This window comes from Culex quinquefasciatus, chromosome 2 (assembly GCF_015732765.1).
Source record: "Culex quinquefasciatus strain JHB chromosome 2, VPISU_Cqui_1.0_pri_paternal, whole genome shotgun sequence".
Taxonomy (NCBI): domain Eukaryota; kingdom Metazoa; phylum Arthropoda; class Insecta; order Diptera; family Culicidae; genus Culex; species Culex quinquefasciatus.
Window position 1 is genome coordinate 192,105,694 of NC_051862.1, and position 25,040 is coordinate 192,130,733.

The 25,040-nt window shown below is 38.5% G+C and overlaps 1 protein-coding gene across 2 annotated transcripts in view; it reads right to left on the reverse strand.

Annotated features, from left to right (window-relative positions):
• Window positions 1–25,040, reverse strand: part of LOC6031866 (protein expanded) — an 85,258-nt gene that overhangs the window by 14,906 nt on the left and 45,312 nt on the right. The window contains exon 1 of one of the 2 annotated variants that reach the window (XM_038258259.1): window positions 4,206–4,467. The exons of the other annotated variant lie outside the window; for it this stretch is intronic. The gene's annotated coding sequence lies outside the window, so the exon portion shown is untranslated. Of the gene's footprint in view, window positions 1–4,205; window positions 4,468–25,040 lie in introns of those variants that run through there. 2 annotated transcript variants of the gene reach the window in all.

A 25,040-nucleotide genomic window follows, 5' to 3' on the forward strand; every position in this document is an offset into this window, starting at 1 on the left:
CCGGACAATGTGTTTGCGCGGTGAGGAACTATTATTGAGTACGTTGCAGTAGTCAGAACGGGTACAAATTGAATGAGTTTGTGAAATTCTAAGTGTTTTGTTAAAAAATCTAAAAAAAGTTCACTGAAATAAAAAAAATACAAAATGTCTTTATTCTAGGAATTTTGTCTGATTTCCTTATTTTGTAATTGGGATTTATGGATTACTAAATATAAAATAGGCAACATTCCTAAAAATTTAGGAATTTGGTACTTTTTTTATTTCAGTGTAAGGGGTTTTACTTTTAATGTTCTTATGATCTTAATATCTCGTAGACGAAACAAAAAACATTTTTTTGCATGTTTGAAATTTCTAAAAAAATATGCCAAAATTTAATTGATTTGAGCAACTTGAGCCTCTACATCAAAACCCCGCATCTAGACGAAATTCAATCTAAAAAAAATAATCTTCAAATATTCATGTTTCATTCAACTTTCAATCACTTAAGGATTGGAAATTAAAACTTTTATAATTGGGTTGGATTTGATGATATGGAATGTTTCATGTGACCTGGCCAATGCTTTGAAAAAAAGTGAGTTTTCTGGGCTTACTTATTAATATACGACACATTTTGCTATCAAATTAAGTATGCAGTAATTTTTGTTATCTCCCAGATAATGTTTTGATACTCTAAATAGCGACTTAAATTTTAATGATTTAAGATTTTCATTTTAAAATTGATCAATTTAAATACTTGGTTCGCAGGTTCTATGACGCCACAGTCGATTAATACAATGAAAGTAGATTTTTTTAAATTGTCATTGAAATCATGATCCAAAAATGTTCTCGGCCTGCCTTATTAGGCTGGTACAAATTTTATTTAAAATTTTTGTTTTAAAATTTTGGTTTAGAATCATGTTTGCCTGTTTGAGTCAATCAAAAATTATTTAGGTGTATTTTCGATGTACAAAGACGCAAACATTTTTTTTTGTCAGATCTTACATTTTTCATAAGTCAAAAGTCAATGATTGCATATAAACTGTACAAGTGCGTAATGCATTTTCCAATGGTTTTTAATATTGAAATAGTGGCTTTAATTTAAATTTTTATATTTTTTTTATTTTGTTGCACCTCCTTGGGGGAGGGAGAAAAACTTTGAAAAATATTTGCATCGGCCTTAAGCTGTATGTCGAAATAAACATTGAGCTTAAGTACCCAATTGTTCAGATATAATGGTAAAGAAGCGAACGTGAATCGCTCTTTCATCAAATATAATCAGAATAAAAAGCTCATAGTGTTCCTTAGTAGCACACTTTTTGAACATCAATTTCTACCAATCATTGTTTGACCTGGGGATATTACTCTGCAATCTGTTAATTAGTTGGGAAGTACAGTCCATACTCGATCATCCGAAGACCTTGGAAAAAATTTACTTAGGATAATCGAAACTTTGGCATTGGTAATAGGCAACCAGCCATTCAATTTTAACTGAAAAGCAAGAAAAACACCATAAAAAGGGTTGAATAGAAAACATGTGTAATAGTTAATTGTAAACTAAACCGGCAAGCAAGTTTCAAACCAAATGAACAGAGTAAATTGTTTCAAATGGTAGTTTTTTTCCAATCAAATTATTTTGTTTTGCTAAATTACCATTTCATTCACAAAAAAAACAATTATCTACGATAAAAAATTATGATTTATGCATTGAATATTGAACACATCTTCTAAGGATCGACATTTTTAGCATATAAGGGCTAGTTTGAAATTTATTTATATAACTTTATGTATTTCTCGAATAATTCTACAGGAATTAACAGCGGCTAGTTCCTTGATAGGCTTAATTCATGGTTTTAATATGTTTGAAAACTGTGAACGTCTTTTGGAAGCTATGATTCAAATTTGCTGATAAGCTGAAAATTGGGGGACAAATGAGAATATCCCTAATTTTGATTTAACCTAAAACCGTTGGATTGTATGATTCAAGAGCCTCCAAATTTGGATTAGGACCAAAAAAACATTAATAATAACTAAACAATGTTTTCAGTTTACGGTATCATTAAGTTGAAAAAAAATAATTATTTTTTCCGCAAATTTAATTAGCTGGAACAAATTCTAGATATGAATCATGTGCAATTTGAAATGAGGGATCAAATTTTGGCACGAATAATTGTTCAAAACTCCTTGCAAACTACCGGTCAATTGTCTAACCACTTTTCCTTAACTCTCTATTGCCAGGGGTTGATCTAGAGCACCACTCATTTTTAACTCAAAAACAAAATATCATGACGACGAGAAGATTTTTCAATCTGGACTGCTTTATGTAGAATGTTATCCGTCAGCCATTCAAAATTCATCAATTTTGATCAATAAAGTGTCTAATAGTAATGTAAAATGAAAAATCTCGGATTTGCACTGGGCGAAAAGGGGTTAACTAAGTTATTTTAAATGCAGATGAGCTTTTGAGATCATAGAACATACTACTAAACGCCTAGATTTGAGATAAAATAATTTGCAAAAAGCTTTCAATAAGATGTTTAAAAAAGATATGTGCCGAAAATAATTTAAAAGGAGTTTAATTTTTAAGATAGCATTACAATTCTTTGAACCAATTACCGAATAGGATTTAGAGTTTTTGAAATCGTCCGGATTATTTTTATGGTATTTTGGATAATAGAAAAATCCAATTATTTTAAGGATTAGCTATTTTCATAAATAATGTGTTGTGTTGTTTTTTTGTCTTTTCCAAACATGGACAAAAATATTAGCTTAAGAGTCCATCAGAAAATGTTTATTGTTATATCCAGTAGATAATTTCCTCTGCTTGAGTCTTAGAACTGTCAGGCTTCTCGTTCAATTCTGCTTCCAAACCTGTTCTAATCAATTTTACTGCTTTTGAAACACTACAGTCACAGCTCCACGAAAACCACAATTCTTCCCAGTTCCAGCCATCACTGTTACTGCACGGGACAGGTGCATAAATCTGCTTAGTTTTTTGTTCTTCTTCGACACAGTCAAGTGTACATCGGTGCAAACAGTAGCCAACACAACCGCGTCAGCACATGTAACGAGTTGTAATTAGCAACCGCACACACACACACACCCAAGTGCCACTGGTCATTCCGCGCACCGCGAAGCAACCCCGGGGACACTCGAGGAGTCTTCTGACCGGACCCGGCTTCGGGCTACCGGTGTTACTCCTTGTGCGGTGGTTGTGTCGTTGTTCGTCGTAAATTTTTAACGACCCCCGAGACTCCCGGTGTTACACACCCCACCGAAAGCCCGATCTTCCGATCTTCTCTTCTTATGCTGTTTTTTTTTATGTACTGCCCGTTGCATGCCTGCAAGTCACACAGAACCACTCGTGTAGTCCTGTCTTCTTCGAGCCAGCTCTACGTGAAGCTTCACAGCGACGAATTCGCGGCAGCGCAGTTCACGAATCATCTCACCAGGATCCTCTCATCAACATCATCGCGCGCGTCTAGCTTCGCTTCTTTAAATGCCTCTTCTTGGCCGCGAGCCAGCAAACACACCAATTTCTTCGGACCTTTTCCTCTGCCCCGCTGTGCCTCCTCATTCGCGAATGGAATGCGTCTCGAGCTTTTTTCCTCTTCTTCTTCTGCTTCACTCTCTGTCTTCTTCGTCTTCTTTGCTTGCTTGCGCTGGCTTGCCCTGCCAGCTTGCTTGCTTGCGCTATCCGAGAGTTTGATCACCGCACGCGCGTTCTCTTTTCAACCGATTCCGAACTTCGAGCAGCTTCAGCACTGTTGGTGAATAGCGACGAGCTAAACCGAACGAGGTGTCGTAAAATTTTGCTTCATTCAGCGAAAAAAAAAGTTGCAATAATCTGGCAAGAGAGACGGATATCCGCCTCGACATTCACAAAACACACTTTTGGTTCCAGCGCTGTTCGGGATCACTGTCAGGGCTCATCGCTGAGCGGACTGCATTCCTCACGAGTAATTACAGGTCTTCTCATACAAGCATGCACACAAACACACTCGATCATGCACACATTCCACAAGTACTCCACATTCGAAAATGCCTCCAAATCCAGCGCTCTGGCACCAATTCCGTACGCTTAGCACTATCGTAGCACGTAACTAGCTCTGTATCAGCACCAGCAGCTCCGTAACCCTCTTCAAAGCAGATTTACAGCCCCCCGCATCAACAAACACGCTTAGCATAAGATTAACTTTTCGGAGCTTTACGCTCGCGAAACCACTTACATCACTGTAACACACAGGGTGACGACAAACAGGAAAAAAATAAAAGAAATCCAATTCCACTAAACTCGTTCCAATCACACTACAGGCCACAGTGTTCACACACTTAAGGATCTCCTCTATCGTTCGACGCGACTCTCCAAAATGGATCCACTTGCCCCAATACGCGCGGCGCGGCCACGGCGGTCAATTCCGTGTGTGTTTCTCTGTCGTGTCAGAGCGTCGACGAACGCGTACCGTTCAGCTAGAGGGTAGCAGCACTATGTGAGAGCGCGCAACGCTACGCGAGCTGGCCAAGCCGCAGAGAGCGCCGAACGAAGCGTAAGTCAACGCGAGAGAGAGCGGCATTCCAACGCAAGAGAGAGAACGTGCACGCGCTCAGTGAGCGGCTCAGCGCGATCGCACCAATACATACGCGCCGTGCCATGGGTACAGCGGATCGCTCTGGAATGCGGCTGGCCTTCAAATCGGTCTCCTCCGTGTGTAACTTTTATGAGTAAACTCAAACAAAACGAAGGTGCGCGCTCTATTAAAAACGCTACAGAAGGCAGCGGCAGAAGGAAACAACCAGGAGAAGCTCAAAGTCAGGAGGTATCGCGGAACGCCGCGTGGCTTGAACCTCCAGATTTTCAAAGAAACGCGAAGAATCTCCGTTCCACAGCTATCGCCAAGGGGGGATCCTCCAGTGATAATTACATTTTTTTTCGAGTAATATATTTATTTTGCTCCACCAGACCTGCCCGTTTGACCAGCTTTCGGGCGGAGACCTTCTAAGGACAGGTACCGACAACGACGACGACCTGGACCTGGATGCCCCGGGGGTAGAACCACACTTTAGAGGAAGAAAAACGTTCGTAAACGCACGCCAAGGTGGAAACTATTCAGCTCATTTACCACAAAAGGAAGTTTGACCTTTCAGAGACGGTGTGTGTGTGCGCGCGAGCTGCGGCCTCAAAATTCCAGCGAGTCCAGCTTGAAAGTCCGTCGCGAGCGAACGTATGATTGATAATTATCAAAAAACTCTTCATAAACGATCATGTTACATCTACCGAGGACGTGAGGACGCGCATTCGGTTGAAATCGATCCCGCGGGCTGTTGGATTCTTGGTTGGATTGGAAGGATGTCGAATGAAGCATGGTAACAGGGTGGCACCACTTTGAAAAACACTCAAAATTATATTTGCCGATAGGTTAAGAGTTTATCAAATGCAGATATGGTAATGCTTCGGTTATAATCTAATCTAAATTTACCATGGCGTTGTCGTGCTATCTTGTTACAAAGAGCGCGTTTTAATGTTTGACGTTGAATAAACAAAAATAAGAGCACGGAATTTGAACAAAAACAAACACGTTTTATTTGGTAGACCATTCTGTACATTCTCCCGATGTTTGGTTAGTTTGGTTGCCGAAGTTCTGAGTTATAATTACAAATCTAGACTTTTTTTTAAAGGTCCTGTAAACTATTGTGTTTCATATGTTTATTAGGATGGCTAGAGATGGTCGATTTTTCAGAATATGTTTTTCAAAGTTGTATGGGAATTAGTATGGAAATACCTTTTTTTACATTTTAATTTTTATCATTTTTATTTCCCACTAAATTTTTCAAACCAACACAATAGCGTTATAATTGAGAAAATCCCCTATATTTTTCCCAAAGAAAGAGTGCATAATTGGCAAAGGGAGTGCGTGGTCGTAAAAAATATTCGGAGAGAAAAGTGATTTTTTTTTGTGTGTGCCTTTTGTTTCGCATTTTTGTCGTGAATTGTGATATAGCTTTCGATAAAAACGATCCGAGTTCGTTAGGTTTATCGCGTAACAAAATTATTTTGATTCATCAAGAACGTCGTGTGGTGCGCGAGTCTTTTTTGTGTTGAAAAGACCTTCCCATAGCTCCGTAGCTCGGAGGGCTCGACGTCGGTTGTTTGTGTGTTAAGCCCTCTCCATAGCATCGTAGCTCGAGAGGAAACGAAAATCAATACCTTATCTAGCTAACAGAAAGAAGATAGGAAGGCACTTGATGATTGAGTTCGTCGCGTCTATTCCGTAACAAATTCATGAACTAAATGATTATATAATTACAAATCAGACTACACCTCATTTTATAAATAAATATTATTTGGTTTTATCTTTCCACAGCCGGCTGTCTAAGATTAAACCATTTCATTAAAAATTTAACAACAGTTAAACGGGAAATGTCTCATCCGCAGCAACCGAGTGTTTGCCTTGAGAATAAAATATAATACCTTTCAACAAACACTATGATTTTGGGTCGCATCATCATCTTCTATGATGAATCCTGACCAAACACCCTATCCTACTAACCAATTTTTCAGGTTCCTGGCGCTTGTGGGGTGTAAGCACAGAGTAAATCAGCTGCCCTAGTAGAAACCTGCGCTAACTAACATTCCCGTCCCTTAAAATCGAGATCTACAAACTGACATGGCGGGCGCCGTTGGTGGCCAATGACTGTTACCTATTCGCAACTGATCTTGTTCTAGAAATCATGGTGTTTTATCTTTTCAGCGCATTCATACATGCTGTTGATAAGGGAAATACCACTTGATAGTCGAAGCCTATGATCAGTAGTGCTGAAAGGATATTACGGTTCTGTTCAACAACGGAGAAGGACAACCATGGGTGGTCTCTCATGCTCATGCTATATTTTTCCCAAAGAAAGTATTGTGCTATCTTGCTCCTGTAAAAAGATATAGCGTGCTCAAAACTGGTCTAAAACGTGTTTTTTGCTCGGAAATCCCGTTTTAGACCAGTTTTGAGCACGCTGTATCTTTTGACAGAAGCAAGATAGCACAATACTTTCATCGAGAAAGTTTTAGTGAATTTTCTATTGAATTGGTTTGAAAACTTTAGTGGAAAATAAAAATGATAAAAATCAAAATGTAAAAAGAGGGTTTTTTCCATACTAATTGCCATACAAAATTTTAATGCATTGCGCAAACTGTGGACGCATCCAATCGCTCCCAATTTTAGTGAGTTGTTTTGAGGCCCAAAAGGCATAAAAAATTATGTTTTGCTTTAATTTGATGTTTTTTTTTTAAATTTTCCATATATTCGACGAGCCAGTCTAATGTTTATCTGAAATATAAAAAAAAAATCTAGAAATGTTTACGGTAGTTGAGCTCGTTCCTGTGTTAATCGCGTTCTGACCTGAAATCCCTTTGGCCAATTGTCGCACTTACATTAATTTTCAGGCACGACAAGATTGAAACTTCTTTCATATGAAGAGTGACAAAAATGCACGGAGCCTTTTTGTTTTTTTTAATATCTTAGGATTGAAATCGAATCTTGGGATTTGTAAAGGTCAAAAGGTGAGGCTGCACAAAATGGCGTTCTAAACTCAATTTGGCCCAAAATGCACGTGCGTTAAGATAACACGACAACGACAATTTGCAGTACGGCATATTGCATTGCATACATTGAAACATAATAATCATTGCAGTGGCCAGGCTTACTGTGTTGAGTTAACTGCAAGTAAAATTCGTTGGATGCTTCTGACACCTTATGTAAACTATCATTTGATCGAAAGGATGACTCTTTAATTGCAAAGCTTATGTGCCCTTTTAAAATGTAAAAGATTTTATTAGAAACATAGGTGTTGGAATAAGACAAGTTTCCACCATTATCACTAATATGAGATTTCAAAGAATCTTGAAAAGCAAAGAATTTTTAACATCACTGTTCAGTTTCCACCATGATCACATTCTTCAACCGCAGAAGTTTCCTCGTATTACTCTCGCGGCAACAGATGATGGATAGAAAGAAAGATTATCAACTCAGCGTTCTCCTCTCCTTGAACACGCAGACTGAAAGAAAATACCAGAAAAAAGCCACATTTTTTCTTGGCTTTTTCTCCTCCACTGATGGCCCGGATCTTCCACGACAGCACTGCAGGTCGGGTCGTAACGAATTTCTTGTCTTGCGCTTTCGTTCGCTCGTCGTGGTCCGTCCGCGGTCTTTAGCCATGGCAGATTCTTCTGACCTGGTCTGCCGCTCTCCCGCCTTGACGTGACCCGCAAAGGGTGGGGTACCTCTGCGCGCTAAGATCCGGACGCAGTATGTCGCGTGTTCATCGTATATAGCCTCTTCTGAGGTTGTCCGAGGGTATGACGCACCTCGGATTGGTATTTCATCAAGGTCTGTCAGTTTTGAGCGTCAGTCGCGGGTTCGTGCGGTGCGCCATGTCTTAGGGGGGCATCTCTTGCAAGAGGTTAGCGTCAACCTTCTTAAGGCAGGGGAGGGGGAAGCCGTGGTAGTGCATTTTGTGACAGGGAGAGCGGTATCGACAAGCGTGTTGAAAATAATATCGGACACCAGCGGGGCAAAAAAAAAAGGAAATTAAACTGACAGTGAAATGGGAGATTTCATCACCCATGGAACAACGGCGCATGGGCGCATTGACGTCATTTGGATTTGGCTGATAGAGGTGACCAATTTGGGATTCCACCGTAGTTTGGCTATTTGTTTTGGTTCGTTTAGATTATAATTTAATTGACGGATCGAGAGAGCACCAGCGAAGCGTACACGCGGGCCAACTGGTTATGCGTGCCATGTGCGCGAAAGTTTGCGATCGAAACACGATACGTATGTTTTATTGACCAATTTTGCGTAAATTTAACCTTTGGTTGTTTTTTATATCTCATCTTTATTTAAAAAGTATTGGAATCGACAAAAATTTGCAAAAAAAAAATTAAAGTAAATATTAAAAAATTAAATTTGGCTTGCAAGCTATTTAAAGAGGATTTCATCAAATAAAAGCAATTTTTTTTTTCAAAGAAGTAAAAATTACAAAGAAGTAAAGATAATGTCGATTCCTGATACCTTGAATTGATTTTTGTATAGGAAACCCCAATTGAATAACATTCAACTTCGGCAGATTTTGACCAAATATCACCGAATTTAAATTTTGGAAGTGTCTACAAACTTGATTTCAAAAATGTGTTTGTGTTGTGTGTGGTGTGCAATTAAACAAACATCCGAAAATTAGTCAATTTATTTTTATACTTTCTTAGGGATCTTTCGTCAACCATGCGGCCTTTAAATTGTAAATTTAACAATATTTTTGAGTTCATATTAAAATTTTGTGTAATTTAAAGCCTTTTTTTAAGCTATCTATTGTTTACCTGTTACACTCTCAAACAACTAATCCTTTGTTCTCAAAGTTATAGAGCATGCAAAAAACTGAAAGCTTCGAAAAACTGGTTGAGAGAGAATGATCTATATTGCATTGACATTGCAAGATAATTAAAAACACCTTTAGTGAAAATTAGTCGAGCAAATCGGGGACATTCACCAAAATTCAAAAGCAATTCATTTTCTCAGATCACCCAAAACCCAACCTCCCAAACATGCTTGACCCACATGATCGATTTCGCTACGCCGAAGCCATAAAAATGTGCGTATCCACGGAATGTGTTCCAAGCCAAAACCGCCCCGGCAACTTCGGTGGTGGATGCTCAATTCGCGCTCGAACGGCCTATATCTCGCCAGAAATGCCGCCTCGGCCATCATTTTCTCGCTGCCATTACAATAATTCTTGCCCGGGTACCGATGTGTGGAATGCGAAGCATCTGGGCCGATGATCTCTCCCCTCTCCTTTGCCTGGTGCAGCAGCAGTAACATTTGGCGCATTTCACGGTTTATTTATTCCAACTCTGCTCGATATGGACACAGTGCCATCATCCAGTGTTGCTGCCACCACCCGCAACTCCCGAACAGCTCTCCCACAGCTTGTGGGACGATGCTGCCGGTCAGAGATGGGAAATCACCGCGATTCGTGGCGTAGATTTTTGTGAGGACCATTGCGAGTTCCGGGCCTTCTTACCCCAACCTTTCGATGGCTTAGCGATGCTATTCGCGATGTAACGTAACTTTCCCATGCCTGCCAGCTCGCGATGCGTTCCAAGCGCATTCCTGCACCGAACGATGCCTTCCATCGCTCTTGCTGTGCTGCATCCTTCTCCTCCCGTGCATCAGAAGAGGCAACGCACATTCCAACATACTTTTTTTTTGTCTGTTCATATTCATGACAGGATCCGAAAGAGCCGTTCTTTACCTCCGCGACGAATCGTTGAAGAGTTCCCGATGTGGTGTAGCTCATTGACTCGTACTAAGAATTTTATCGCCGCATCAATTCCGTAGAATACGACACGCATTGAGCCTCTCCGGAACCAGCTATGGGCTGAGAGCTCAACGTCATCGCCCCACATGACATTCAGCGGCGTTGTTGGTGGCAGGATGTTCTCGATAATTGAAACACGGAGAGGAGTAGCTACTCGTCGGTTGATGTTTAGGGCATCTCTAGAAGACCCTGGAGCCAGCGTTACACTTCCCGAGCATGGGTAAATAACAAGGGAAATGCGTAATAATACCTTTCTCTGGTATCAATACCATATTTTGGTATTCCTGGACCCTTTAAAATTTGTCTTAAGGATTATGGTAGAGCAACATTTGGTATCATACCAATTTAAGGTATTATTTTGATATTGCAAAATTGCAGAATTTGTCAATGGTCGAACACCACATTTTGGTATTATTTTGGTATTACAGTATTTTATCAAATTCATCTGAAACTATGGGAAAATTTTGACCAATTTTGACAAAATAATTAATTTTGCGCTAAAATAATGTCTCAAAGCGAATGCTTTCATTGAAAACCGGAAATTTCAAACTTGATTTTAAACATTTTTGATATTCCCCCTAAAGAAATGACTTGACATTGTGGAAAATTTTCTAAGTCAGGGTGCCACATTTTGGTATTATTTTGGTATTGAAAGGTTACATAAAATTCCTCTGAAACTATGGGAAATTTTTTATAAATTTTGACGAGATAAATAATACTTTGAATAACGTGAAAATCGACAGATTATTGAATTTTGGTGAATTTCACTCCAGGTTTATTTTAATAACCCTTATTGTCCAATCTTGTTATTTTTCAGAACCTTCAAGAACTTCAAGCACAGGCCGTTCATCAATGACAAATGCATTCGATGTGGTCACTAAGAATAACATGGAATCTTCAGGTGAGTAGATTTGGCTGTTGCATATGGATCATTTCTGTTTTTTTCACTAACTGGAACTGCTGTACTAAAAATGGTATGAAATTACCAAATTTTGATATTACTTGTGCTAATACCAGCAACCAAAATGTGATCTTGGTTGCCCAGTAATAGATGGTAAAATACCATGAAATCATACCAAAATCATGTATGTGGAAGACCATAGGAATACCAAAATCTGATTTTCCAAGGGCGCTGGAATACCTAAAAATAAAACCATGGCAATACCAAGTTTTGGTATTCAAGCAATGTTCAAAAATCCAGAAGACCTCAACTTGGTATTGAAATGGTTTTATTTTGAGGTATTATTTTACCCTTGGAATAACATGGTATGGTATTGCTGTGTCCTTCCACAGACAAGACTTTGGCATGATTTTATGGCATTTTACCATCTATTACTGGGCAATCAAGGGCACATTTAGGTCCCTGTTATTTGCCCAAGTAATACCGAAATTTGGTATTCCCGGTTTGCTCGGGTTAGGGGGTGCATTCCTGGCAGTCTAGCAAAGCTTTCAATGACTCTTCTTTTGACCTCCACAGACCCACAGTCACTCTTCATAAGAATCAGATCTGATCGTGTAATCTTGACACACCCTGCAAGTGCGACATTTGGCTAAAGGAAATTTAGTCAGAGAACATTTTGTCACACGTGCACGCCCGACTACTGAGAACAATTTTAATTTTAACTCTGGACTCTGGCAACCAAATTCAACCAAACTTCGGGACAATGCACATAACGGTCAGTCAAAAAAAGTTTACTTGTTATTGTTTACATTGAGTGCTATAGTTCGAAGAGCCGAAAAGCAACATACGTCAAGTCATTCCCTTGTGGACCACCAATCAGTGAGGTACTCCTGGATTTTAGCTCCTGAAAAGTGCTTAAAAAGTGCAAAAATGCCTCACGGCAAGAAAAAGAGGCGGTCCTCACCAGCAGGATCGGCAGATTTGAAGAAGCTAAAGAATGCCGAAGCGCTACCTGCAAAGCCAGGCAGTTTGAGCAAGGACGCTCAAAATTCGTTTGGAAACCAGTTCGCTACCCTCCCTGTGGACGTGAGCGAGAAGGAAGAATTTGAACGACGGGAAAAGTTGCCACCCATTTTTGTGAAAACATCGTCATCGGATTCGGTGCGAAAGTGGCTGACCGGATTTATCAAATCTGGTGCTTTACGAGCTTCCATTCGCTTGTGTGCTGATGGACTCAAAATTCTGCTACCTACCAGAAAGGATTACAACTACGTTCGGGATTTCCTGAACAACACAAAGATTGAATACTACAGCCATGACGATCCAGGTAAACGCCCCATGAAACAGGTCCTCCGAGGCCTGTACGACATGGATGTGAATGTGTTGAAAGAAGAGCTCAAATCTCTTAAGTTGAACGTGATCGAAGTCTTCAAGATGACAAGACACAACAAGGACATCAAGTATCGTGATCAACTGTACCTGGTTCATTTCGAGAAAGGATCGACAACGCCGTCTGAGCTGAGGGCAGTTCGGGCAATTTTCAACATCATCGTGACTTGGGAACGTTATCGTCCAGTGCATCGTGACGTGACGCAATGTTCGAACTGCTTCCAGTTTGGACATGGTGGAAGGAACTGTTTCATCAAGAGTCGTTGTGCAACCTGCGGAGGTGAGCACAAAACACAAGCTTGCGAAACAATCAACGAGAACATCGAAGCGAAATGCTTCAATTGCGGCGGCGACCATTCGACCAAGAATCGAAGCTGTCCAAAACGAGCTGAGTTTTTAAAAATTCGGCAGCAAGCGACGACGAGGCACCAACCAAATCGTCGCAAAACACCACCAACTTTCACGGACGAGGATTTTCCTGCTTTGGCGTCACCTGGAGCGGGATCTGCTCGAGTGGTTCCAAATCTGCAGCCATTGCCGTTGAATCAGCGGCAAAAAGTTGCAGAGAATACAACGCCTCCTGGCTTTAGTCAGCAACCGAGGGAAAACCAACCAGCATCAACGGATGAAGGCAGTAGTGACCTGTTTTCACCACAAGAACTTCTGAACATTTTCATCGAGATGACAACAACACTGCGTGGGTGCAAAACTCGCAAGGAACAAGTAAGAACGCTTGGAGCATTCATCTTAAAATACAGTTCATAGTTTACTCGTTCTAATGATTTTGAATAATTCAAATAATTTTTATTTTAGTTTTAAGTTAGGATTAGTTGTTTGTGATTTTTTTTTTTTGATTTTTCTTTTTTTTTTTACCCAAATGTATTCGATTAAATGCAAAAATGTAAAACAATTTGAAGCAAATAAATAAATGTGATCAGTTAATAATAAAACGAAAAATACAACAAAGATGAAGAGCATTAGGCCATACCACTTATCATGTAAAAGAAATGTAATTATTATAAGAATGTTCAATAAAGACATATTTAATTTCAAAAAAAAAACATACGTCAAGATGCCCTTCCGGCACAATTTCGACTTAAAACTATTCCAAATTAAATGAAAACTTCTCACAAAAAATTGCAGCCCCAATTAGAGTCTTCTGGAGCCCAATCTAAGCGCGTTACCAGCCCAGATTCCCCGGCTTAATGGCATTTCGCAGCCCGAAGGCAAGAATTTTAATTACAACTCTTCTCCACCGCCAGCGTCCAAGCCAACCAAGCCGTATCCATTGATCGGGTTCCAACATCAAAAAGGTGGGAATTTATTCTCCCCATTCTCGGCTGTTATGATAGGTTGGAATTTCCCGTTTCAGGGTGGACGCGGATTGTGCAAAATCTATCGCGATGACGATCTGCCCGCCATCATCATCATCACCATCGCGCGTTCAGACATCAATTCTGGACTCGCGCGGCTCGCATCGCCCCGGCCGTGGAATGTGGTCTGGGCCACTTCTCTGTCACTCTGGCGGATGGCGGCCATTAAATGGACACACAATGCCAAAGCAGTTCAAATATCAAAACGATACACCTCGATTGGCAGCGCAGCAGCGTCAAGCGGTTATGACGGTTCATGAATGTCTTATGCTGTAAGGTTAGAGCCGTTTTAGGTTTTCGTGTAAAATTTACGGGATAATAAAAAGAGTTCCTGAAAAGGATACAAAATTTAGACAACCTCAATCTCACCCCTTCCAACCTTACAAGTTTCAGCACTTCTGTCGAATACTCCACATTCAAATCTATGCTCGTCGAACAAATGACCGAACAAAAAAAACTCAACTCCTGCCAAGAGACTTCACATCAATGAGCTGTTTGGTTGTTAATTTTCAGGTTGATTTTATTCAAAGGTGCTCATTAACGTTCGCAACAGGTGCTACTCAAGTCCCTGAATGTGTTTGTGTGTGTGTGTTTGCGAATCTCGAAATTTGAATGCCATAAAAATAGTTTTTTTGTTTTGTTACCTCAGCTTATAAGAAGTATTCCAAGTCTCGTCGTCAGGGGGGCTAAAATTATTGCAACATTTATTTCGTGAATATATTGAATATGAATGTTTTCTCCATTTTTGTTCGAAAATTTTTTATTTATATATTTGCTAGAGTAGTGCGTGTGACAGTAAGTTGACGCTGTCGTGCTATCTTGTCTTACGTCGCTTTTTGACGTTCCGAGAAAAACGCATTTTAATGTTTGACCTTGAATAAATAAAAACAAGATCACGTAATGTAAACAATAACGAACATATTTTGTTTGGTTTACCGGAGACCCGGGTTATAATTACAAATGTTTGAGGCAGTCGGGCGTTCTGACCTGAAATTCCTTTGCCCCGTTGTCGCACTTCAGGGTTTGTCAAGATAGCACGACAAGATTGAAACTTCTTTGATATAAAAAGTGACGACAATGCACGGAGTTTTTTCGGTTTTTATTGAATATCTCAGAATTGAAATCGAAATTTGGGAATCTGTGAAGGTCAAAAGGCAAGTGTTGTTGAGTTCTTAACTTGGACCAAAATGCCTAGCGATAAGATAGCACGACAGCAACGAAGTGTACTCTTCAAATTGAAACTCTTGATGAATATTAATGAACAAGAGTGCATTTTTGCAATTTTTTCGTGTACACGCAATTTGATCAAGTACATAGTAATGTCAAATGATTAAAATTACATGATTTTTGTGTAATCTAGTTAAGTCTATAAATATGAATTTATTTAAGTTGTTTATTTGGAAAAGAGGAGTTGGCTCATTTCCACAATCAGGGCATTTTAAAGAGCTGGAATTGGAGTCGTTTAATCTAGACTCCATACTCGCATTCTACGCATCTCCCGAAGTCGGAGTCAGAGTAAAATCGCTGTCAAAGCTACCCAACTTCTAGCCCTGTAGTTCAGGTTATCTGTGGCAAGACTCAACGTAATGTTTGTACAAAAATGCTTAGAGCTAATGAAGTCATGCCAACTCGATGCTGAATATGATTTCTAAGTAGAAATGAAACTTAGATTCGGGACGTAAGGGTACTATAATCCTCACAACAAAGCATTTCCCCCCACGACATGCTAAGCAATTTTCACCCGTCCTGTTAGCAGGTCACCCAACTTTGCATAACCGTGCACGCTGCAACCAACCCACCGGTAGCCCATTCTCGGCGATGACCTTTTCCTACAATGGCCACAATCGACCCCACGATACCCGTTGGCCTCGGCCATATCCGCAGTCTAGCGCGCGCTCTCTCGCACCCATAAAATACCAAACTCGTGTCCTCCGTTATCATCTTCGCGTGAGTAGCCCATAAAAATTCCTTCGCTCGATGGGCCCCTAGTTCGTGGGGCCCAAGAACGGCCATCGACTCGGTGAGCCCCGGACATTCTTGAAAATTTTCCCCGCCAGCCGATCGAGCGCAGCTCAAGCTCACGTCAAGTCCGCGCCAAGATCTCTTGTGGCCGGGCCAACTCAGGAGAGCAGGCCAAGAGTCCACCTCGCTGAAGCGATATTGCTGAAAACCGTTGATCGCGCGGGCAAGAAACGAAAATCGGTTTGCAGACTCCGAGTTGTTGTTGCTCCGTTTGCTGAAGCAGAGGGGTGGGCCAAGCCACGGGATGATCGTGAACCGGGGCAGGACGGGACGGAGATAGCTAGACCACGATTACGCGACCACATTCTGCCCTGCGGCGAAAGAAATATTTTTCTACGTTGGCGCACTAACACTTATATCGTGGTGGAGCTTTAGTTGGAGGACAGTGCTGGGAAAATCAGTCCAAATTTGAGATATTTATTCAAAAATTGTTTCAATCCATGAAGAGCAAAAATCGTATCAATTGCTTACAGCGTATCCTAGAAAGTTTAAAACCGTCCAATTTCACCAAACATTTTCCCAACACTGCCCCAACAAGGGCCAAGCCTACAAGGCGGGTTTGTAGCGCTAAAGTACGCCACCGAGCCTGTTGAACCTATCGCTCTCTAGCTGTGCTATAGATGCCTACAGACGCGGAGGGAAATCGGCTCGAGTCTAGAGTGTATAGTGTGTACCACAAATCGGGGCTGGTCAAGGGGGAGGTTAAAATAACGAATACTTCGAATAAAATAGAAAAGGTCAAATTTTTGCTGCAAAAGCGAACCACATACCCGGGGTGATGGCGGTAAGAGAGGGGGTTCAGCCGGAGTATTGGATGGTGGAGTTAGTTAGTTGATTCGTACGAAGATTTGTACGTTGCGGTTTGGCAGAGTGATTGAGAAATATGGATTTTGCCGCTAACGCGAAAGTGGTGTAGAAAAGTTTGCTTTAAAGACAGTTGTAAGAGGTTGAATTTTATTTTGTGCTGCTTACTATCACAAATTGAAGATATTTGTGATACTATAACGATAAATTATAGATTGAAGTAAAAACCAGCACACAGGAAATAAAAATCTGTTCGCAAAGTCAAGAATGAAAATTCTTGAAACATCTAACATTCAATTGGACGAATTTCTTCAAATGTTTATCTTAAACAAAAACCTTAAAACCTTACTTTCAAGCTGATATGGCAGCACTTGCTGCTACTACAGAAATTATTGAACGATTTCTTCGTAACCTCCGAATTATAAGCTCATGAGGTTTTGAAAATTCTTCAAATCTCAAAAATTAACAAAAGCAAAACAAAATTAATTAATCCTTTTGAAATTGTTTGTCTTAAGACGCTATAATTCGCAACTAATCGGGTTCAAACATGCGATTCGGGCTCTATATACCAAGAAGATCATCCCATGTAATGACATAATTTATGAGCTAATTCTCCCAAAAAGCTCTTGCTTTGTCAGTTACCATCATAAAAATCATAAATTTTATGAAAAAGCCCATTATAATGAAGTAAGAAAAGAGCTTTCTGCGGGTAACAGTTCAAACCAAGTTCTAACCTCAAAGGGCACATCATTTTGCATTCCTGAGGGCACGGTAGACCGCAACAGCCCAGCGTGTACGTAAATCCGCTAAAAGTAGCTAGCTGACTCACGAACATGCTTCGACCCGCCCCATAGAGAAAGATACGATAGAGAGTTCAACAAAAACAACAACAGCTACAGAAAAAAAACCGGGAGGTAGAGAAATAGTGCCAGAAACATAACAGAAAATTTACAAAGCAGAAAATCACGTGTTTCATAAATAAGCATTCCACTGTTATTTGTAGCCTCGGACCTCCGACACCCCACCGCTTCACATACCTTCAACGTAAAACCCTCACGATTTTAAAACCGAGAGCCTACGAAGAAACAGCGCTAGCGTAAAACGTTCAACCACTACACCGGGCCTCACAACAACCTTAAAACCGAAACTACTACAACCACGTGGGGGTCTAGCCTAGCGAGCGCGCCACTCCGCGCGGTTTAAGCCATACCAACACGGCTTAAGCAGGCTGAGGTTGTTGATTACGCGGGAGTACGAGTGTGTTTGTGTGTGTGTGTCGAGAAATGTTTTTGTACCGAGCCGATACGCGGTTTTTTTTTTTTAAATTTATATTTATTCAAATTTCTTTTCCATGTACATTCATTCAGTTAAAATATTATTGAGTGTCCAATCACAAACGATGACTTTTCACCTCAATTTTAAATACTAGCAACTTTCATTTATTCATGAAATATTGTAGCTTTCGCTATTCAGTGATTTCAAATGTAGGAGGTCCTACATGTACAAAAGGGAAAAGGGATACCTTAAAACTAACTTATAAACTATATAAAGAGCGGATCAATGCAGCTGAAGACTGCAATGATTTTTGTCGAAATGCATCAATTATCTTATTGGACATAACATCCAAAGTGTCAACTTCGGCTATTTCACTTGATCCTCCCACTTTAAATTTACCTCATTCATCTTTATAATGTGATGACTTTTTGGTTTAAGAAAATCAGCCCTTGGTTTGTGAGGGAAAATAATAAGTTGAGTTTTTGCAGCATTTGGAGTAATTTTCCATTCTTTCAAATAAGAATTGAAAATATCCAAGCTTTTTTGTAATCTTCTTGTGATGACACGAAGGCTTCTGCCTTTGGCGGAGATGCTTGTGTCATCAGCAAAAAGTGATTTCTAACATCCTGGGGGCAAATCAGGCAAGTCAGAAGTAAAAATATTGTATAAAATTGGACCCAAAATGCTTCCTTGAGGGACGCCAGCACGTACAGGTAGTTGATCAGATTTGCTATTCTGATAACATACCTGCAGAGTACGATCCGTCAAATAATTTTGAATAATTTTCACGATATAAATCGGAAAATTAAACCTTTTCAATTTCGCAATCAAACCTTTATGCCAAACACTGTCAAATGCTTTTTCTATGTCTAGAAGAGCAGCGCCAGTAGAATAGCCCTCAGATTTGTTGCTTCGAATTAAATTTGAAACTCTCAACAACTGATGAGTAGTTGAATGCCCAAGGCGAAATCCAAACTGCTCATCAGCGAAAATTGAATTTTCATTAATGTGCGTCATCATTCTATTAAGAATTATTCTTTCGAATAATTTACTAATAGATGAAAGCAAACTAATGGGCCGATAGCTTGAGGCTTCAGCAGGATTTTTATCCGGTTTCAAAATCGGAATTACTTTGGCATTTTTCCAACTACTGGGAAAATATGCCAAATCAAAACATTTGTTGAAAATTTTGACCAAGCTACTTAAAGTTGCTTCTGGTAATTTTTAATTAAAATGTAAAAATGCCATCCTCACCAGGGGCTTTCATATTTTTAAATTTTTTGATAATAGATTTTATTTCATTCAGATCCGTATTAAAAACTTCATCTGATGAAAATTCTTGTTCAACAATATTCTGAAATTCTATTGAAATTTGATTTTCAATAGGACTCAAAACATTCAAGTTGAAATTATGAGCACTCTCAAACTGCTGAGCAAGTTTTTGAGCTTTTCCCCATTAGTTAATAGAATATTATCACCATCTTTTAAAGAAGGGATGGGTTTTGAGGTTTCTTAAGAACCTTTGAAAGTTTCCAAAAGGTTTGGAATAAGGTTTAATTTGTTCGACATCTCTTGCGAATTTTTCATTTCGCAGGAGAGTGAATCTGTGGTCAATAACCTTTTGCAAATCTTTTGAATTCGCTTCAGTGCAGGATCACGAGAACGTTGATACTGTCTTCGGCGAACATTTTTAGACGAATCAAAAGCTGAAGATCGTCATCAATAATGGGAGAATCAAATTTGACTTGGACTTAGGAATAGCAATATTCCTAGCATCCAAAATTGCATTAGTTAAAGATTCCAAGGCTGAATCAATATCAGCTTTGGTTTCTAAAACAAAATCATGATTTAAATTATTCTCAATATGATGCTGATACCTGTCCCAATTAGCTTTGTGGTAATTAAACACAGAACTATTGGGTCTGGTAACTGCTTCATGAGAAAGTGAAAAAGTTACTGGAAGGTGATCAGAATCAAAATCAGCATGAGTCACTAAAGGACCACAATACTGACTTTGATTTGTCAAAACCAAATCAATTGTTGATGGATTTCTAACAGAAGAAAAGCAAGTTGGCCCATTCGGGTATAAAACCGAATAAAGACCAGAAGTGCAATCTCTGAATAGAATTTTACCATTGGAATTTACTTTTGAATTATTCCAAGATTGGTGTTTGGCATTAAAATCACCGATAATCAAAAATCGAGATCTATGCCGAGTAAGTTTATTCAAATCCCCTTTGAAATAATTTTTATTTTCCCCAGTGCACTGGAAAGGCAAATATGCAGCTGCAATCATAATTTTCCCAAAAGAAGTTTCAAGTTCAATGCCCAAACTTTCAATAACTTTTAACTTAAAGTCACGTAAAGTGCTATAAGTCATACTACGGTGGATAACTATTGCAACTCCACCGCCATTTCGATTCATTCGGTTATTAGTTATAACTTTATAATCTGGATCACTTTTCAAATAAATGCCAGTTTTTAAAAATGTTTCGGTTATAACAGCAACATGCACGTTATGAACTCGTAAAAAGTTGAAAAATTCATTTTCTTTCGCTTTTAAAGAGCGAGCATTAAAATTCATAATATTGATGGAATTACTTAGATCCATGATTAAACTTCAGGGTAAGAACAACATCATTCGCAAATTTTAATCCAATCTGGATAGCTTCCATCATGGATGTAGCATTACTCATTGTTTGAATCAAACCAAACAGTGAGTTTTGCAAAAAGTCATTTTTCAAACGTAACATCGCCGAGATCAGAAGATCCCAAAGCGTTGCCAGCAGAAAAATTTTCAAATGAGATTTGAGGTACCTGCCCAATTTCAGAAAGATTGGTAGAGGATTTAAAATTCGTGGATGAACCCGAACCCGAAACGACGTTAGCATAAGAAATGCCATTGTTGTTACCTAACTTTTCCAAGGTAGGGGTATTTCTAGCATTGTTCGAGTGAGACAGCACGAACGTTTGATTTAAAGATGCAGGTACAACCTGACTTTGAGAAAATTTCGGTTTGGATTTCGGCTGATGCTTAGCACGAGAATCCAAAACCTTTTTTCTGATGGGGCAATCCCAGAAATTTGATTTGTGATTTCCACCACAATTTGCACATTTAAATTGGGTGACTTCTTTCACGGGACAATTGTCCTTGTCGTGAGAAGAATCACCGCAAACCATGCATTTTGGAACCATGGCGCAATGATCAGTACCGTGACCGAATGCCTGGCAACGCCGGCACTGGGTCAGATTCTGGCCATTACCGCCATGTTTCTTAAAATGCTCCCACTTTACCCGTACATGGAACAAAAACTGTACTTTGTCCAAAAGTTTCAAATTGTTGATTTCATTTCTGTTGAAATGAATCAGATAAAATTGTGAAGTCAAACCAAAGCGAGAAATATTCCCGTTTGATTTTTTCTTCATTGGTATTACTTGGGATGGGGCAAAGCCAAGCAACACCTTAAGTTCGTTTTTGATCTCATCCACCGACAAGTCGTTGGAGAGACCTTTCAAGACCGCTTTGAATGGCCGAGCATTCTTGGTCTCATACGTGTAGAAATTGTGTTTGTGGTTTTCAAATAACCAACAAAAGTTTGGTGATCTTGTAAAGATTCCGTCAACAAGCGACATTCTCCTCTTCGACCAAGCTGGAACGAAACCTTTAAATTGCAAGTTTCTTTGCAATTCTTCAGTTGCGTTCGAAAGCTAGCCAAATCGGAGACGGAAGTCACTACAATTGGCGGAGCCTTTACTCGTTTCTCGACGGCAGAAGGCTCAGTACGAGGAGAAGGTTCCTTGTCTTCAGTTTCGGATAAAACATCGAAACTGTTTGTCAATGGAATTGGAGGATTGACCTCACATTCAGAATCAGAATCAGACCTCAGAAGAGGCTGTTTTCTTTTTCTGTTTCCGTTAGCCGGTTTAGCGTTCAAACGCTTCACCGACGTAACGACCAAATCTTCAGAAGATTTGCGTTTACCTTTGTTTTGACGCATTTTGCAAGCAAAGTTCTCTTAAAAAGATGGCTTCGTTTGTAAAATACAGCAAAATTTCAGGTGGTGTTAGTCTTGAAAAGACTGTTTAGAATTTTGGAAAATAACTCAGGTAGTCTTTAAAAAGACTGTGAATTTTGTTTTGAAATAACTCTGAGCTTAGGTAGTAAAAAATACCGCAGCTCTAGTGTCCGTTCACCACGAAGGTTCGCAAGACACTGAGCCGATACGCGGTAGTTTCCAATTTAGGCGCTTTGCTTGACTTCAATTGGCTTCTAGTTTTACGGTACTGCATACAGAGTGGGGCTGCTACTATAGTGTGTAGCTTAGATAAGGTAAGAGGTCAGGCGTTAATGTTTGTAGAGTTTGAAATTTTCAAGTTTTTTTTAAAATACAAAAAAAAACATTTTTTTATTGTGGTATTCACTAGTAAATTTGGTATTTTGAGGAATATGATCTGATCAGATTATTCAAACAGAATTAAACTATAAAAGAAATCCAGGCAGATTTTTTACATAATTTGTAAATTATTCTTCAGTATTTTTTTTAGTTATACAGAATGATTGACAAATTGTTTTGGATTACATACAAAATAATTACAGAATCAATTAGAAATACACTAATTCCAAATCCGTATAAATTTTTTTAGTTGTTAAAAATTAAAATTGCATGGGAATAAAGCTTATTTCGTTTACAAAAAATATCATTTATGAAAATTGCATATTTAATAACTTGTGCGATCGATTGTAAACTGTTAAGAAAACATTGAATTACGTTTAATTTAATTACTTTTTGGAATTTATAAACTTTGCACTTTGGGAAAACACATCGGAGCAATTCTCTACCAAAACCGGAAATGGATTTTATTTGTATTTTTTGATTTGACTAAAACTTTGTGGGGGCCTTCCCAATGACCAAATAAACTATTTAGTGTGATTGGTTCATCCATACAAGTCTCCATACAATTTTGGCTGCTGTCCATACAAAAATGGTATGTAAATATTCAAACAGCTGTAACGTTTGGGTGAATTTTCTGATCAATTTGGTGTCTTCGGCAAAGTTGTAGGTATTGTTGAGGACTTTTGAGAAAAAATATTCCGTGTACCTATAAAAATTGCAGTCTTTTTAATCAACTTTTTTTGAACTGAAACTCAATTTTCCAAAATACGTATTTTTTGATTTTCGAGATTTTTTTATATGTTTTAGGGGACAAAAATCCGCAACTTTTGAGCCATAGAGAAACATGGTCAAAAAATCTGCCGCAGAGTTATGAATTTTTGAAAAAATAGTGATTTTTGGAAAAAATTTAAGTTTTATGCAAAAACAAATTTGATAGTATTTTTAAATGAAAAATTGGATTTGCAATCGAAAAGTACTTTACAGATTTTTTGATAAAGGGCTCCGTTTTCAAGATATAGCCACCGAAAGTTCAATTTTAGCGAAATATTTAAAGTTTTTCGATTTTTAAAAATAGTGACCATGAATGACCGTTTCTAAAAATATTTTTTTTGAAAAGTTCAGAAAATTTGCTATAAAATTGTCTAAGAGACATTGAAGATTGGTCCTCGGGTTGCTGAGATAGAGCCGCTTTAAGAAAAAGAAACACGAAAATTGAAGCTATCTAAATCTCACCAAAACAACCCACCATTTTCTAATGACGATATCTCAGCAACTTATGGTCCGATTTTCAATGTTAATACATGATACATTCGTAAAATTTTCCGATCTTTTCGAAACAAATATTTTAAATTTTTCTTAAACAAGGTTAGCATTTTAAATGGGCGTAATATTCAATGTTTGGCCCTTTTAAAATGTTAGTCTTCATTTAAAAAAATAAAATATTTTTTTTAAAAAGATCGGAAAATTTTACAAATGTTTCATGTATTAACATTGAAAATCGAACCATTAGTTGCTGAGATATCGTCATTAGAAAATGGTGGGTTGTTTTGGTGAGATTTAGAAAACTTAAATTTTCGTGTTTCTTTTTCTTAAAGCGGCTCTATCTCAGCAACCCGAGGTCCAATCTTCAATGTTTCTTAGACAATTTTAAAGCAAATTTTCTGAACTTAAAAAAATAATTTGGAAACGGTCATTCATGGTCACTATTTTTAAAAATCGAAAAACTGCAAATATTTCGCTAAAATCGAACTTTCAGTGGCTATATCTTGAAAACGGAGCCCTTTATCAAAAAATCTGTTAAGTACTTTTCGATTGCAAATTCAATTTTGCATTAAAAATAATGTCAAATTTGTTTTTGCATAAAACTTCGATTTTCTCCGAAAATCACTATTTTTTCAAAAAATCATAACTCAGCGGCAGATTTTTTGACCATGTTTCTCTAAAACATATCAAAAAATCTCATAAATAAAAAAATACGTATTTTGGGAAATTGAGTTTTAGTAAAAAAAAAAACGATGATTCAAAAATCTGCATTTTTTCCGTGTACCTATTTTTTCCCCAAAAGTCCTCCACAATACCTACAATTTTGCCGAAGACACCAAATTGATCAGAAAATTCTTTTAGCGTTTTTAGCGTTCTTCAATTATTGTTGAAAGTTACAGTCTTCGTTATCATAAATCTACTATTCCTTGATTTTTTTTTAATTTCAGTAAAACTTTCTCTCAGTTATTTTGGGCATTTCCTAATTCATATTTTTGAAGTATTTTTATTCAAATGGACAAAATATTTAGAAAAAGTTTCAATATTTGGTATAGATAAGGCCAATGCCAAAATTTTATAAAGTTTTTGTCTTTCGTCTCATCGAATCTAATAGCTCTGAGTAGAAAAAAAGTTCATTTAATAAAGGCTGATTTGGTGACACTAACAATAACTAATTTATCATTTCTAGAGTATTTTTTCAAAACAACCTATGAGTCATGAGTTTCCTATGCAGATAGGACCTTTTGAGAATTTCCCTATGCAGATAGGACCTTTTGAGAATTT